The sequence below is a fragment of the Ursus maritimus genome, unplaced genomic scaffold, assembly GCF_017311325.1.
Source record: "Ursus maritimus isolate PB19 unplaced genomic scaffold, ASM1731132v1 scaffold_13, whole genome shotgun sequence".
Taxonomy (NCBI): Eukaryota; Metazoa; Chordata; class Mammalia; order Carnivora; family Ursidae; genus Ursus; species Ursus maritimus.
The window spans coordinates 18,984,788-19,000,121 of record NW_024423675.1 but is presented as its reverse complement, the minus strand read 5'-3'; the positions used below and the strand labels follow the sequence as shown (position 1 = coordinate 19,000,121).

Here is a 15,334-nt window from a genome sequence, read left to right as displayed (position 1 = left end):
TTGAGGATGAGCAATGAGTGATGCTTGAGCATGGGGAAGCTTGAAAATATTTGCTTATAACGTAAAATTCAAACACTTTCCTCAGTCATATTTGATGGTGTGAATTGAGTTTGACTCTGACCTGTCACGGTTTTGGTTGATGTCCCAGGTGTTGAGAGAAAGCACGAAAAGAGCTGCCTTGCCTAGGGACTGATGGTTTTCCTCAGGGGGATGGTTGGCAACTATCTGTCCATATCCAGTGCCCCTGCCTGAAGATTTCCAGAGGATTCTGGGTCCTGGTGATGTGGCAGGCAGTGTGGGGAGGTCTGTAGTGAGGAGTGAGAATGAGTGCCCTTGGCTTTGGGTTCCTCGCCTGATAGTAGTGATGGTATCAAGGTTGTTGTGTGAGCCTGCAGGACAGAGGCCAATGGCCAAGTAGCTAGTGCCAGGGCTCAGCCTTATCAGCCCAGAAATAGCCTCTGCTTGTTAGCCGCCCTTGCCTGCTGACCACGGGAGCATGGGGCCTCCATAGAGAGGTGCTCCTTGTGTATTCTAGATGGACTGAAGGATATATGGACAGAAAAGGAGATGGGTCCCCACATGAGGGGGTTACGTACCCAAAGTCTTGCTTGGCTAGCTCCCCGGGTTCCAGGCTGGAATTTCAACTCTTTCAATGGCCATCTCCACTCACATGTTCCACAGGCACCCTAAACTCAACATTTCCAAAGCTGGACTTCTCATTTGTCCCCTTCCCCACATCTTCTCCTTTATTCTGTCTTCATGAAAGCTATCACAGCTACCCCTCCAAGATAATAGTTTCAGAATCCCAAACTTTCCTTACCCCATGCCTTCCAACCGGAAGTCCTAATTGATGTTACTTTTCCAAAAGAGTTTCCTGCACTTCCTCCTTTTTTCCCCTCCACCCTCTGTTGGCCTTGCTCAGGTCCTCACCAGCACCCTCCACCTGGACCATAGCCATGGCCTCCAGCTCCACCTTTCTTCCTGAAGCCCCCTTCCCATCCCCCAATGCATTGCACAAGGTTATCCTTGTAAGACACCCACACGCTCTAGCCACTCAATTGCTTAGAAATCTCCAACAGATTCCCTTGCTTACATCAATGGTTGCCAAATGTTTGAACTGTGTTCCCCATTATAAATAAGTCCTCGAGTGCTCATCCCCAATGTATGTATCATAGACCATATACATACTAATACATTAATGTGTTATCCATATCATAAAACACATGCAAAAATAGAAGTGAAAAAACCATGTGAGCCCTTTGCCCTTCCCCACAGATTCTCGAAGGCTCTGTGTTTTTTCACTTTCTATTCCTGAATCCTGGAATTCTCTTCCCTCACTTCTCTAGGTGATGAAATTTTATGTGTCTTTCAAGACATTGCTTACACATCACTGCCCTTGATTCTCCACACAGACTGCCTCTGTGCCCCCCTTTATACATAGTATTTAGATTCTTACCCGTCTCCCGCGGCATGGCTTGAGAATATTTTTCTAGTGGGCAAGGGGAAAGAAGGAAGGTATCAGGATATATGTTCCTGTTGTTGCCAAGAACAAAATTGTAATAGTACATGTCTTTCCTTGCTTATCAGACATTGCGAAGAACTGTTTTGTTTTCTCCCTCTTTCAACCTTCCTGTTACTCGGGGTACAGTATGTCTCCCACAGATGAGCACGGACGCAGGCAGCCAGGCGGACACAAAGCGGGAGGGGAGGAATTGAGGGAGACATGCAAAAGTAAACTTAATTCTGCAGATCAAGCAACTAGGCTAATATGATTTAGAACAATGTGATGGGTGAAGTTTGTGTTTGTTTTCCCCTCAGTCTGTAATTAATTCATGGTAGTGCTGTAGGTTGTTACATTTTGGTAAACGAATAAAGAACCGTTCTTTGAAATAAAAGCGGTGAACAACCTAGTCATTTCACAGTAGCATGAGTGGAAGATAATTACAGTTCGAGGGACCGTCCCCATCCAGCACGAGAACACCGGCAGCTTGTCTTGGGAGGGGAGCTGCTGCGAGCCCGAATTGCAAAGTTGACGTGTGCCGCAGGCAGAAGGCAAAGCTTTTTCCCCATCTAGCCTCGGAGAGGGCTTCACTCACTTTTTAGATATTCTGCCAGTGTCCTGCAGGGAGCTGTGCTAATAAATATGACAATAACGTTGTAATGGGACAAGAAAGGCTGACACAGCATTTTGTTAATTTGTGTTCAGCATTAGCGGGGAGCTTTGCAACCCCTGGGCAATGAAACAGGAGCGTATCCGTCGGCTGTAGGCATTTAATGAGAGGCCTTGGGAATATCTCTGTGCTGTGGCAGCGGAGTGAGACCTGGCCCCACAAAATTTACCCAAAGTGTGCTTTCCTTCTTTGCCCTCAGCAGCCACGAAAAGGTCTTACTGGTGGCAGGGGCTGGGGAATAGCAACAAAAAGTTTCTGAGAAGAGGAGGACTCCTGGTGGGCTGGCGTCCAACGCCAATTAGCTACTCGGCTGTCAGCACCCACAGCCCTGGTTTTAACAGAGCAGTGGCAAAGATGGACAGAAATGGCTTGACCCGATGATGAATCCCAAAGCATTTTTAAAAGGCTCTTTTTACTCTTGCTACCTTTTCACAATTTGGCTTAAATACAATGCAAGAATAAGAACATCATAAATCAAAAGCTGTTAGCGTACATGACCCCTGAAATTTATGGGTATTAGGCAGAAAAAGCTTAGGAACGTGTCATCAAATAATTTTCCAATCCCCTAAGACTCATTTAAATTTCCCTCCTCTCCATCCCCTGCTGCCAGGTCGTATTTACTGCACAGGAGGATCTAAGCCCCCGAGTAGAAGGAGCCCCCTCCTTGCCATCAGACAGACCGGTTGATTTTTACGAGGTGGAGCCCAGAGCCCTGCGTGGTTACTGGCACCACAGGCACAAAGAGCCAAGAAGCACAAGAAAGCCATGGCAAATGCCCTCGGTCACTTATGCAGCCTTGGAAATGGCAGGGTCTATCAGTGCTGCCCTCCTTCCCATTTCTTTCACCTGCAGTCCTGGCGCTGCGGGGCGGGGCGGGGGGAGAGGGAGCTTCAGTGGAAGGTGGTGGGACTCATGGGAGGTAAAGGGCCCACTGCCAGGCTAGGGTGGGGACTTACACTGAAAGCCAGGGAAGTGAGCGCCAGCTTTGGAGGCCCAGTACTAAGGCCAGGAAGGCAAGGTGCAGAGCCGTGGGCCCAGTGGAAGCCAGCGAGAGGGGACAGAAGCCCCCAGTTATGCCCTGGATGGTGGTAACTGAGTCTCACTGTGTTCGTGGAGAAGTAGACACCAATTAGTGGTGTCAACTTGACCGATAATCCTTGAGACCCTCTGATGGGCAAGACACTGCCTCTGGCCAAGCAGACAGGCAAAGTCAGGTGAATCTTCACCGGGGCCAGAAATGGGTCTCCTGTCCTCCAAGGATCACTTCTTCCAGAAAGCCTTCTAGCTTTCCTCCAGCCCTTGTCTTTACTCTTGGAGGGCCACTCAGGTCTGCACCTCAATCCCCTGCTTCCTTAAGTTGGGGTTTCACTGGTGTGTGTGTGCATGTGTGTGTGTGTGATTGTGTTTTCTTCTCAATTAGGGCAAACTCTGAGGACAGCTTCCGCCTCACACACGAGGCTCTGTGGCACACCATTGGTGCCCAGACAGCCTAGGCTCTGCCTTCCAGCCCTGTCACTGCCTCAGTGGTTACGCTGCCTCTTTTCACCTCTCTGAGCCTCAACCTTCCCACCATGAGAATGCAGACATTAGCACCTGGGTCACAGGTTGCCATTAGGAGCAAATGAGCTGTGTCCAATGCTTCGTATATCGCCTGGCCTGCAGGGAATACACAATAAATTGAAGCTAATACGATTATGTCATTTAGTGCATGGAGTGTCAGCAGAGCCTCTGTTCATTGTCTAATAGGAACAAAATCTCACTTGACTGTCTTTCCTTCTGGAGCTGAGAGGGGGCTCTCGAACTTAAAAGCTGCCTGGGAGAAGTAGAGAAGGTGGTAGGCTTGGGACTCTCTGTTGTGTCACTTGGCCCTGTGATAAATCGTATTCTATTCCATGAGGAAAGGAAAGAAAAGGAGCACATCCTTAGACATTCTTGAGGCTGATGGAAATAAATATGGTTATCTATCAGATAACCGTGGCCTTCTCCACGAGTCCCTGGGCTCTCATGCTCTCTGATCCCCCCCACCAGTCCTGGTTCTCCCTGGAGATAATGTCTGTCCATTTCAATGCCATTGTTCTTACTATAATTAGGAAAATGATATTTCAGAACCAGGCTGATTTCTCATCAGGTCTCATTGCCAGCATTACAGCTGCCATGTGCTCTTAGATCTGAGGGCCTATAAAATAGCTCACGCATATGTGAAACTTTATGTCACTCTTCACTGAGCTGAGTTGGAAAATTTATAGTTTAGAAGAACAGAGTCAAGTTGAAAATGTGGCTTTGGCTGGGTCTGGGCATAATTGGGGTTTTCAGGTGTAGTTTGGCAGCTTGCATCTAACAGAAACATCAGGGCCCATAAAATCAGTCCAGTGTCAGAATTTCAAGGTGCTGTATTAAATATCCCTGCAGTGCTCCATCCCACACCTTTGTTTTTTTAACTGAAGGTATCAAAATGGCAGGATACACTGCTTTAAAAAAGCCACAATCCCAATCTGCCTCACAATGAGTGAGAATAGCATGCTGTTGGAAAAGGTGCTATCTGCTGTTTTCTTATTTATTCATATTTTCTTAATATCTATTGACCTCCCTGTATTTTAGGCACTTTCCTGTAATAGAAAAAAGAGTAAGATGTGGTCCTACTTCTCAGGGAGCTGATGGAGTACTAGAGGGGTCAGCAAACATTTTCTGTAAAGGGCCACACATGGCGGCCACGTGGTTTTGATGGTGATACCCACACCAGCAGCGCCATGCGTTTCCCACAGCCCTCCGCTCTCCATCCTCGAGCTCTCCCTCATGCCTGCTGAGGCCTCGCTTCTGTCCTGATGCCCACTGCCTCCTCACCCGCAAGCCAGACACTAAGGCTTACAGCACAAGCCGATCGCGAGGACAGACTGAGCTGATGGTGCAAAGCCCTTGCTCAGGCTCTAGTTGTCACTTAACAAATGTTAGTCTGCCTCCCTCCTGTCCTTCCAGATGAATCTGAGAAAGCAAAATCCCTCTCGCCTCTTCCAGGTTAAGCCATCTACTCGTGTCCCAACTCCAACTCAGACATCTTCTCCAAGACCTTCATCTACTCCGCTCTTTCTCTCCAACACCAGAGCCACCGCTCTGTCTTGCTCCGCTTTGCCTGCAACGCACTTAGGTCTCTTCTATATAAAAGACAGATTTAAAGAAGGAGGAGGAAGAGGAGGAAGAAGTAGCGGAGGAAGGAGGAAGGAAGGAGAAGAAGGTGAAGGGGAAGAGAGGAGGTGAAGAGGAAGAAGTAGCGGAGGAAGGAGGAGGAAGGAGAAGAAGGTGAAGGGGAAGAGAAACCTCTCTCTGACCTTACACCCTCCTCCAGCTACCATTCCTTTTCTCTTTTAACCCAGTGTCTCTAGCTGCCTCCACTTTCCCATTATTTCTCTTCGTTCATTTCTGCTCCCTCCTTCCTCCGTTTTTCCTTTCCAGACACATACTGTCTTGTGGAAGAGAAGCACTCTAGGGTCAAGCACACATCTCCGCAGTCCTATTTGTGGTGTCACAGACCCTGGGCAGCTTACAGGGCACCCAAATCCTCTTCTGTGAGATGGGAACAGGGAGGCTGCCCTGTGAAGGGATTAAGAGAAATCAGCATGGTGATCAGTGAAAGGCTCCTTGTCAGGGCTTGGCATGTGACAAGTGCCATTCAATGAATTCTGTTCTCTTTTTCCTCTACAAGCTGTTTAAGGGAAGGCCGGGGCCTCTGTCCTTGGGGAAATGGGGAGGAAATGGGGAGGGACTATTTTTTGTTCCAAAAAGTAGCTAATACAGTCCTTTGAGTTGGGAAAACATGCCTAGACATCTTCTTTTCTTTTTTCTTCATCTTTGATACGACTTGCAAAAAAGTAATGTGGGATTCTAGTCATGTAAAAATGGGCAAGTGCCCAGGTTGATTTCATTTGTTAATTAATCACTCTCAACACATTTTTATTCAGCGTCAGCTATATGCTCACCCCTGTGAGAGGCCTGGCGGTTCCTGCCTAAGAGAAGCTCTCAGTCTGACTGGGGGTACAGAGCAGTGAGCCAGGCCAGTCACACAGGACTCCCGCGCATTGGAGGGGGGCTATGGGAGTGCCACAGAGTGCCATGGGAATGCAGGCAGGGAAGGGCCCTCTCTGCTGGACTAGGCGGGGAGTCTCAGGGGGCAATGAGCCTTGTGGAAGGATGTGCCAGGGCAGAGATGGCAGTGGGAAGGGACTCTAGGAGGCTGGACAGCTCTGTCTGTAAATCAGTGAGAGCCTGTCCTCATTCCGGATCAGAGAGAGGTGAGGTGAGAAAGGCAGGCTGAAAATGTGTCTTGTCTCGATCCTCCTCTAGAAACATAAAGACTTATTCTTCCGTAGGAAGGGGAGAATGGACTTTCCCATCCAGAGGGTAAGAGGTGAGGCCTGAGGAAAGAAGTTTCTGGGAGGCAGAGTTCAACTCAAGATTAAGAAGAATTTGCCATCAGTCATCTCCAGCAACGGGACAGCGTGTGCAAGCAGACACCAAGGCATGTAGGGGCAGTGAGTGTGGGGAATCTAGAAATGGGATGGGTGGGAAAAATGAACTTGATTCCCAGCCCATGCTTGGACCATGCCCACCCTGCCCCACCACACAGAGAGCTGGTGCTGGCTCTCACTCCTCAGGGTCTCCTCCCAGGAAAGGGCTGTGTGTCTAGCTCAGCTCGTGGCGGCCTCAAGAACTCCAGTTTCACCACAAGTTTTCCCTTTAAAGGATAAGAAAAAGAAAAGGGACAATTGGATAATAACTTCTGGTAGCAGGAGTTTACAGAGCTAGCTAATTTTTAAAATTAGATGGATGTGTACGTGCATATGTGTGTGTGCAGACATGTACACGTATACACATATACATAGGGATAGTATAAAGTACTATGATTTGATTCCAAATATAATTATTCCAATAATAATCATTATTATCATTATTATAACGTAATTTTTATTTTTATATATTTGTTATTTTTATATTTAATTATACAATATAATAATAATTATTACTATTATTAATATTATTCCATATATTAGGTCTGTTTGGGATGCTTGAACAAATTGCAGTTTGCATCTGGCCCACATCGTCTCCTATCTTCTCCGGACTCCCCTTTGGGTACCTTGAGTCTGAAAGGTGGAAATTAACATTGAGAGGTGGAGTCCCAGACTCCATCTTGCCTTCCCGTGGGGCCTGGCCTCAGGCAACTGTAGGCATTCTGGCAGGACTTAATTTTGTAGCAGGCTGCTGGGGTTATTTATTTATTTTTAAAGTATTTTTTTCAAGTTGTACAAGTTGTACACACACACATTCATGTTTACAATGAAAATTAGTGAATTAGCACAGAACCTACAAAGTTGTGTTCTCCTCACAGCAACTCGGGTGAGTCTTTCAAAATGTGGGTCAGATCATTTCTCTGCCAGGCTCAGAGAAAGAGCCAGTAATCCTAAGTGGCCTACAGGACACTACATGCTCTGGCCCCCCACTCTCTGCCTTATCTCAGCTCCCACCCTCCTTCCCCCAGTCGCGCTGTGTCCCATGTCCTTACTGTCTTGTCACACACCCAGTGCACACCTGCCACAGGGCTCTTGTAGTTGCTTTCTTCTCTGCCTGGAACGTCCTTCACCTGCATATCCCTGCTGCTCTTTCTCCAAGCTCCTTGAGGTCTCTGCCCAAATATTCTTTAATGAGAAAGTTCTTCCCAGACCATCACTATGAAATAACATCGTCACCGCCATCATGCTTTAGCTCCCTTAACCTGATTTCATCTTATAGCATTTATCATCACCTGGCTTATTATATATTTGTTTACCTGTTGCCTGCCTCTTCCTACTAGAACATAAGTTCTTTGAGAGAATGTAAGTTCCACGACCTTATGTTGTTGTTTCTACTATATTCTTAGTGCCTGAAACAGTGGCACATAGTAGGTGCTCAATAAATATTTATTGACTAAATGAATGAATTCATGAAGACTATAGTAAAAAGTAAGAATATCTTTCTTTTATGTGCTCACTCCCTTTCCACATTTCTCAGTTCTTAGCACTATAACCGTGTAGCCGTCCAGAAATTTTCTTTGCATGTGAAAGCGTGCCTAGAGGTCTCTGCTTCTAGTTAGGAGGTAGAAGGATGTGAAAACCTTTGGGCATGGGAAAGAACAATACTTTGCAATGGGACTCGCAAAAAGTGGTGGGTGCAAAGAAATCCTGATGAACTATATTCCAGAGAGAAATGAGTCCTTCCCAAGTATAGCAGAAAACTCTAGCTTCCACACTTGCAGAAGGGGCAGAGACAGGCAGATGTAGGAGCGGGGGCGGGATTTCCCAGATGGAGATGCCCAGTTGGAAGGATGACTTTGAGCAAGGAAGGTGGGGAAGGGATTGCAGGAGTTGGGAATAGTGTGTGCAAAGATAGTGCTGCCTGGGGACCATGGAAGGTGTGACCCGGGCCTGGAATGGAGTAGACCTGCAGAAGACAGAGAACCGACAAAGAGAAATCAGTCAGGCTTTATATACAGCGTGTGCTGGTGGGAGGGATCGGAATCTGAAAGACCCTTGAGTTCAGTCAGTAGACATTAGCCACGGGCGAAATTTGAATAAGGAAGATTTAATATGAAGAATCGCTAACTACATGAAAAGTGGCTAACTACTGAAAGAGATAAAGGAGAACTCTCAAGTAGTAACTACAGAAAGAGTAACTACCCGTAAAGCTGACAGAAAAGTAATTAAGGAACTTAGACTCAGGGGAAAGGCCCTGCAAGGCTGAGATTCAGACCTCTGTGGAAACAGTGTGTTGACATGCATCAGAGACTGTTTGCGGCTGAACCAAGGACCATCCTCCTCTCCGCGAACCACTGCCAGGGCCCCTGCGTGCGGATCCATTTGCCACCAAGTAGAAAAACAAAACACTGGAAGAAGAAAAAGTCCCTTCTTTCTCTTCCAGATTTGCAAGGTCTCTCCAATGCCGTCTGTTGACAGGGCCTCACATCAAGCCAACTGGCAAAGGAGAAATGAAGTCTGTAGAATCACCCCAGGATCACAGAGTAGGGCAAAGAAAGATGGATATGTTGCTCAGAAGCAATAAATTAACAAGTGGCACAGACATACATACATAAAAAATACGCAAAACCACCACAAATTCATCCTCTTCTTTCTGAATTTTGCTGAGACAGCACCAGTGGTGGAGGGGCTGGTGGGCAGAGAAAAATCATGTACTTTCAGACATTCTCCTGGTTTTCAGATTCTGGGAGCCCTGTAAGTGTTGAATTCAAAGGTAAACAAAGAATAGAGGACACTGGCTAGGAGTTGGGCAGATCGAAGGTAAACTTGGTCTGAATAAAGGGGCAGCTCAGTGCCAGGTCAACTCAACTCTGGGTAAATGTGTTCCATTTGCCACTCTTTTTCTATACACAATTCCTGGAGTACAGCTTTATTTATTTATTTATTTTCAAGATTTGTTTATGTTATTTATTTATTTAAGATTTTATTTATTTATTTGACAGAGAGAGAGTGAGCACAATCAGGGGGAGGGGTAGAGGGAGAAGTAGGCTCCCCATGCGGGGCTCCATCCCAGGACCCTGGGACATGATCTGAGCTGAAGGCAGACGCTCAACCATCTGAGCCACCCAGGTCCCCCAAGATTTATTTATTTGAGAAAGAGAGACTGTGCACGTGTGCCCACGCACAGGCACAAGTGGGGGCAGACGGAGATGGTATCCAAGCAGAGTCCCACTGAGCACAGAGCCGGACTCAGGGCTTGATCTCACGACCCATGGGATCGTAACCTGAGCTGAAACCAAGATTTGGCCGCTTAACTGACTGAGCCACCCAGGGGCCCCTGGAGTATAATTTAAAAAAAGAGACACATGTAAAGAAACCGGGAAATGTTACTCATGATCGAGAAAAAATGCAGACAATAGGAACATCTACAGATGGCCCAGGCGTTGGAATTATCAGTTAAGTACTTTAAGTTAACTATTATAAACATGTTAAATAATTTTAGGAAAAGAGATGGGTATTTCAGAAGAAAAATGGAAACTCTAAAAATAAAAATAAGTGGAACTGAAATTCTAGGACTGAAAAATAAAATACAAGACATAAAAAATAATCACTGGATAGGCTTAAAAACAGAGTAGCCATTGAAGAACGACGGAGAAGTGAACTTGAACACAACTAAGAAAGAAACTAAGAACTGAGAAACTAAGAAACACCTCTAAGAGCACAACTAAGAAAAAAAGCAAGAAGCCAAGAAGCCAAAAGCAGAGATAAAATGGAATTTTTAAAAAAACCCACTCAATTAATACAAAAGAAGGCAGGAAAAGAGAAATCAAAGACAATAGTGAGCAAATAGCTAAATGGTAGGCTCAAAGTCAACTCTTTCAATAATTACATTAAATACAAATGGACCAGGGCGCCTGGATGGCTCAGTCGGTTAAGCATCTGCCTTAGGCTCAGGTCATGATCCCAGAGTCCTAGGATCGAGTCCCGCGCTGGGCTCTCTGCTCCGCGGGGAGACTGCTCCTCCATCTCCCTCTGCTGCTCCCCCTGCTTGTGCTCTCTCTGTCAAATAAATAAATAAAATCTTAAATAAATACATGAATACAAATGGACCAAACAGTTCAATTTAAAAGCAGTAATTGACAGATTGCATAAATCAAAAAACTTAACTCTGCTGGCTACAAGAGATACATTTTAAATATAAAAACTGAGCATAAGTTACAAGTAAAAGATCAATAAGAGAAACCATGCAAACATTAATCATGAGAAAGATGGAGTGACTATATTAATATCATATGAAGTAGACTTAAAGACAAGGAGTTTTATCAGAAATAAAAAGGGACACTCATAATGATAAGAGTCAAATCATCAAGAAAATATTAAAATCTTAAATGTATTTGCACCATAATAACAAAGCTTCAAAATACATGTAGCAAAAGCCATCAGAATTAAAGGGAAAAATAGACAAATTCATAATTTTACAGCTAGATTCATAATTAGAGTTGCAGATTTTAATACATACTTTCAGTAATTGGTAGAACAACTAGACAAAAATTTGTAAGAATATAGAGGATTTAAACAGCACCATCAACCAACTTAACCTAATTAGTATTTCTAGAACGCTGTATCCTACAACTGCAGGATACTCATTCTTTCCAAATATATGTGGAACATTCACCAAGATAGAACAAGAGCTGGTCCATAAGACAAGTTTCAATAAATTTTGAAGGATTGAGAGCATACAGAATGTTCTAAAAGTCAATAACAGAAACATATCAGGAAAATGGCAAATATGTGAAAATTAACAACAAGCCAGCAAATAATCCTTGAATCAAAGAAGAAATTATAAGAGAAATTAGAAAATACTTTAAACTGATGAAAATGAAAAGAAGGAACCTAACATACTCAAAGTTGTTCGATGTGGTTAAAGGAGTGCTTAGACAGGAATTTGTTTTTATTTTTATTTTTTTAAATTTATTTTTATTATTATGTTCAGTTAGCCAACATATATTACATCATTAGTTTTTGATGTAGTGTTCAACGATTTATTAGTTGTGTGTAACACCCAGTGCTCATCACAACACATGCCCTCCTTAATACCCATCACCCGGTGACCCCATCCCCCCACCCCCCTTCCTTCTGTAACCCTCTGTTGTTTCCTGGAGTCCAGAGTGTCTCATGGTTTGTCTTCCTCTCTGATTTCTTCCCATTATGGTTTTACTTATACGTGGAACATAAGGAATAGGGCAGAGGACCACAAGGCAAAGGAGGGAAAACTGAATATGTTTTAAATATTCATATCAGAAAAAGAAGAAAGGTCTAAAATCAAGTACTTAAATTTCCACCTTAAGAAGCTAGAAAAAGAAGAGCAAATTAAACCCATAGTAAGTATAAGTATGTAGAATTAAGGAAACAGTCAAGTTAAAAACAAAAATCAATGGACTAAAAACCAGATAGTAGAGAAATATTAGCAAAACCAAAAGTTGGTCCTTTAAAAAGATTAATGCTATTGATACTCTCTAATAGGATTGATTAAGAAAAAGAAAGAAAAGTGCCAATTATCATAGAGGAATGCAGAGAGGACATCTCTACAGATATTAAAATGATAATACAGAAGTATTATGAACAATTTATGCTAATAGGTTCAACAAACAAACTCTTCAAAAAACACAACTTATCAAATTTGATGTGAGATGAAATAGAAAACCAAAATAGTTCTCTATCTTTTAAATGTATTGAATTTATAATTAACAACCTTGAACTTCAGACTTAGATGACTTTACTGGTGAATTCTATCAAATATTTAAGAAATAATACCAGTCTCACACAAGTTCTTTGAAAAAACAGAAGAGGAGAGATGACTTCCCATCTTGTTTTTTGAGGCCATTCATCATACCTGTTTCTAACCTTGACAAAGATATTATAAGAAAAGAACATTATAAACCAATATTCCTCGCAATAACAGAATAAAAGATAGAAACTATATGAACATCTCAATAGATGGAGACAAAGCATTTTACAAAATTTAATGTCCATTCATGACAACAAAACAAAACAATGGCTAGGAAACTAAAAACAGAAGAAACTTTCTCAGTCTGATAAAGGGCATCGTGTGAATGCCTAAAGATAATACCACCCTTAAAGATAGAACATTGGAAAAATTTTCCCCAAGATCAGGAACAAGCCAGGATGTTCTCTTTCATCATTTGTGTTCAGCATTATCCCAGAGGTTCATACCACTATAGCAAGCCAAGAAAAAGAAATTTAAAAATTAAAAGGCAAAAAGATAGGAAAGAAATAGAATTTTTAATTCACAGATCAGATTGTGTATACAGAAAATCTAAAGGTGTGTACAAAAAGCCTCGAGAGGTCTGGTCATTTAGAAGTAGTTTCGTAGCAGAAGACAAAGTCAATGTACAAATGTATTTCTATGTAAAAGCAACAACTGGAAAATAAAGTGAAAGTACCATTCCAATAGCATCAAAAAGCAAAATATACTTAGTAATAAATTTAATAAAACATGTGCATGATATCTACACCAAAAACTACAAAACGTTTCTGAGAAAAACCAATACACTGAGATACACTATGTCTATGGATTATAAGACTCAAATTTCAATTCTCCCCAAATTGACTGTCAGGGGGTTCTTGGCACTTAAGTGGAAATTCAAATGTAAATTATGAAATAACCATGAAAAAGGAAAATTAAGTTGGAGGACTCACATTACTTGATTTTAAGACTTACTATAAAGTTATAGTAACCACAAGAGTTTGGTATTGACATAAAGATAGACAAATATGTCAATAAAATAGAATAAATAGTCCAGATAGAAACTAAAACTCATATGGTTAGTTGGTTTTGACAAAGGCACCAAAGTAATTCAATGGAGAGAGAAAAGTCTTTTCAACAAATTGTGCTGGGTGATAGATATCTGTGTGTAGGAAGAATGAATCCTAAACCTTATCTCACACCAAACACAATAGTTAATTTGATTAAATCATAGGCTTTTTTTTTTTTTTCTGATTTTTACATGGTGGGATTTTAGTTTAGTTTAGTTTATTTAAATTCAAGTTAATTGACAAAGAGTGTAGTATTGGTTTCAGGAGTAGAATTTAGTGATTTCTTGGCATTCCCTAGCTAGCAGTCCAACATCACCCCAAACTCTTCCTGCATTGTCACATGGCCTCCATCCGTCTCTGTTGTCTTGTTGTCTCTGTATCCCTATAGATCAAGTCCCACACTGGGCTCCCTGCTCAGCGGGGAGCCTGCTTCTCCCTCTGCTGCTCCCCCTGCTTGTGCTCTCTGTTGCTCTCTCTCTGACAAATAAATAAACTCTTTAAAAGAAAACAAAACAAAACGAAACAAAAAAGCAGTTGAACATAGGGGAAGAGAAGGAAAAATAAAGTAAGATGAAAACTGAGAGGGAAGCAAACCATTAAAGACTCCTAACTATACAGAACAAAAGGGGTTGCTGGAGGGAGGTGGGTGGGGGATGGGGTAAATGGGGGTTGGGCATTAAGCAGGGCACTTGTGATGAGCCCTGGGTGTTATACTTGTGTTGAATCACTAAATCTTTTGTGGTTCCATTCAAATTTTAGGATTATTTGTTCTAGTTCTGTGAAAAATGCTGGTGTTATTTTGATCGGGATTACATTGAATGTGTAGATTGCTTTGGGTAGTATAGACATTTTAACAATATTTTTTCTTCCAATTCATGAGCATGGAATGTTTTTCCACTTCTTTGTGTCTTCTTCAATTTCTTTCATAAGTGTACTATAGTTTTCAGAGTACAGGAATAAACCTCTTTGGTGAGGTTTATTCCTAGGTGTCTTATAGGTTTTGGTGCAATTGTAAATGGGATCAATTCCTTGATTTCTCTTTCTGCTGCTTCATTATTGGTGTATAGAAATGCAATCAATTTCTGTATGTTGATTTTATATCCTGTGACGTTGCTGAATCCCTGTCTCAGTTCTAGCAATTTTTTGGTGGAGTCTTTTGAAAAACCTTTTGCTTATTAGAAGACGTGATTTAGAGAGTGACTAGGCAAGCCATGGACTGGGGAAGTTTTGTAGTACATATATATTTAGCAAAGGAATTGGATCCAAAATAGATAAAGAACTTCGACAGTTCAATAATAAAAAAGGCTAACAACCCAATAATAAATATTTGTGCAATGAACTTGAACAGGCACTTTAAACAGAAGATATACGATTGGCCAATATACACATAAAAAAATTGTTCAGCATCTTTACTCATCTAGGAAACGTAAGTTAAATTGCACCTGGTAGAACAGGTAAAGTGAGAGACTGACAGCACCCCTGTTGGTGAGGATATGGAGCCCCTGGCCCTCTTCTACGCGGCTGGTGCAATGAAGACGGTGCGACCAGCAGGAAATTGTTTGTCAGTTGCTTACAAAGTGAGACAGAAACCTCAACTATGACCCAATAATTCCACTCCTAGGGATTTATTCCAGAAAATGAAAACGTATGTCCACAAAGGCCTCATACCTGAATGTCTCTAGCGGATTTTTTCAAAATAGCTTAAAACTAGAAACAATCCAAATAGCTATCAACAGGTGAATGGATGAACAGACTGTGGTGTAGTTATCCAATGGGATACTAGTCAGCAATACAAAGAAATAAACTTCTGGTATATGCAAAAATAGG

General features: G+C 42.6%; 1 protein-coding gene across 7 annotated transcripts in view; it reads left to right on the top strand.

Annotated features, from left to right (window-relative positions):
• The window catches only part of SCML4 (Scm polycomb group protein like 4), a 117,096-nt gene that overhangs the window by 14,520 nt on the left and 87,242 nt on the right, over positions 1–15,334 (top strand). For 2 of the 7 annotated variants that reach the window (XM_040627591.1, XM_040627592.1), the window contains exon 2: positions 6,533–6,681. The exons of the other annotated variants lie outside the window; for them this stretch is intronic. The gene's annotated coding sequence lies outside the window, so the exon portion shown is untranslated. The remainder of the gene's footprint in view (positions 1–6,532; positions 6,682–15,334) is intronic. 7 annotated transcript variants of the gene reach the window in all.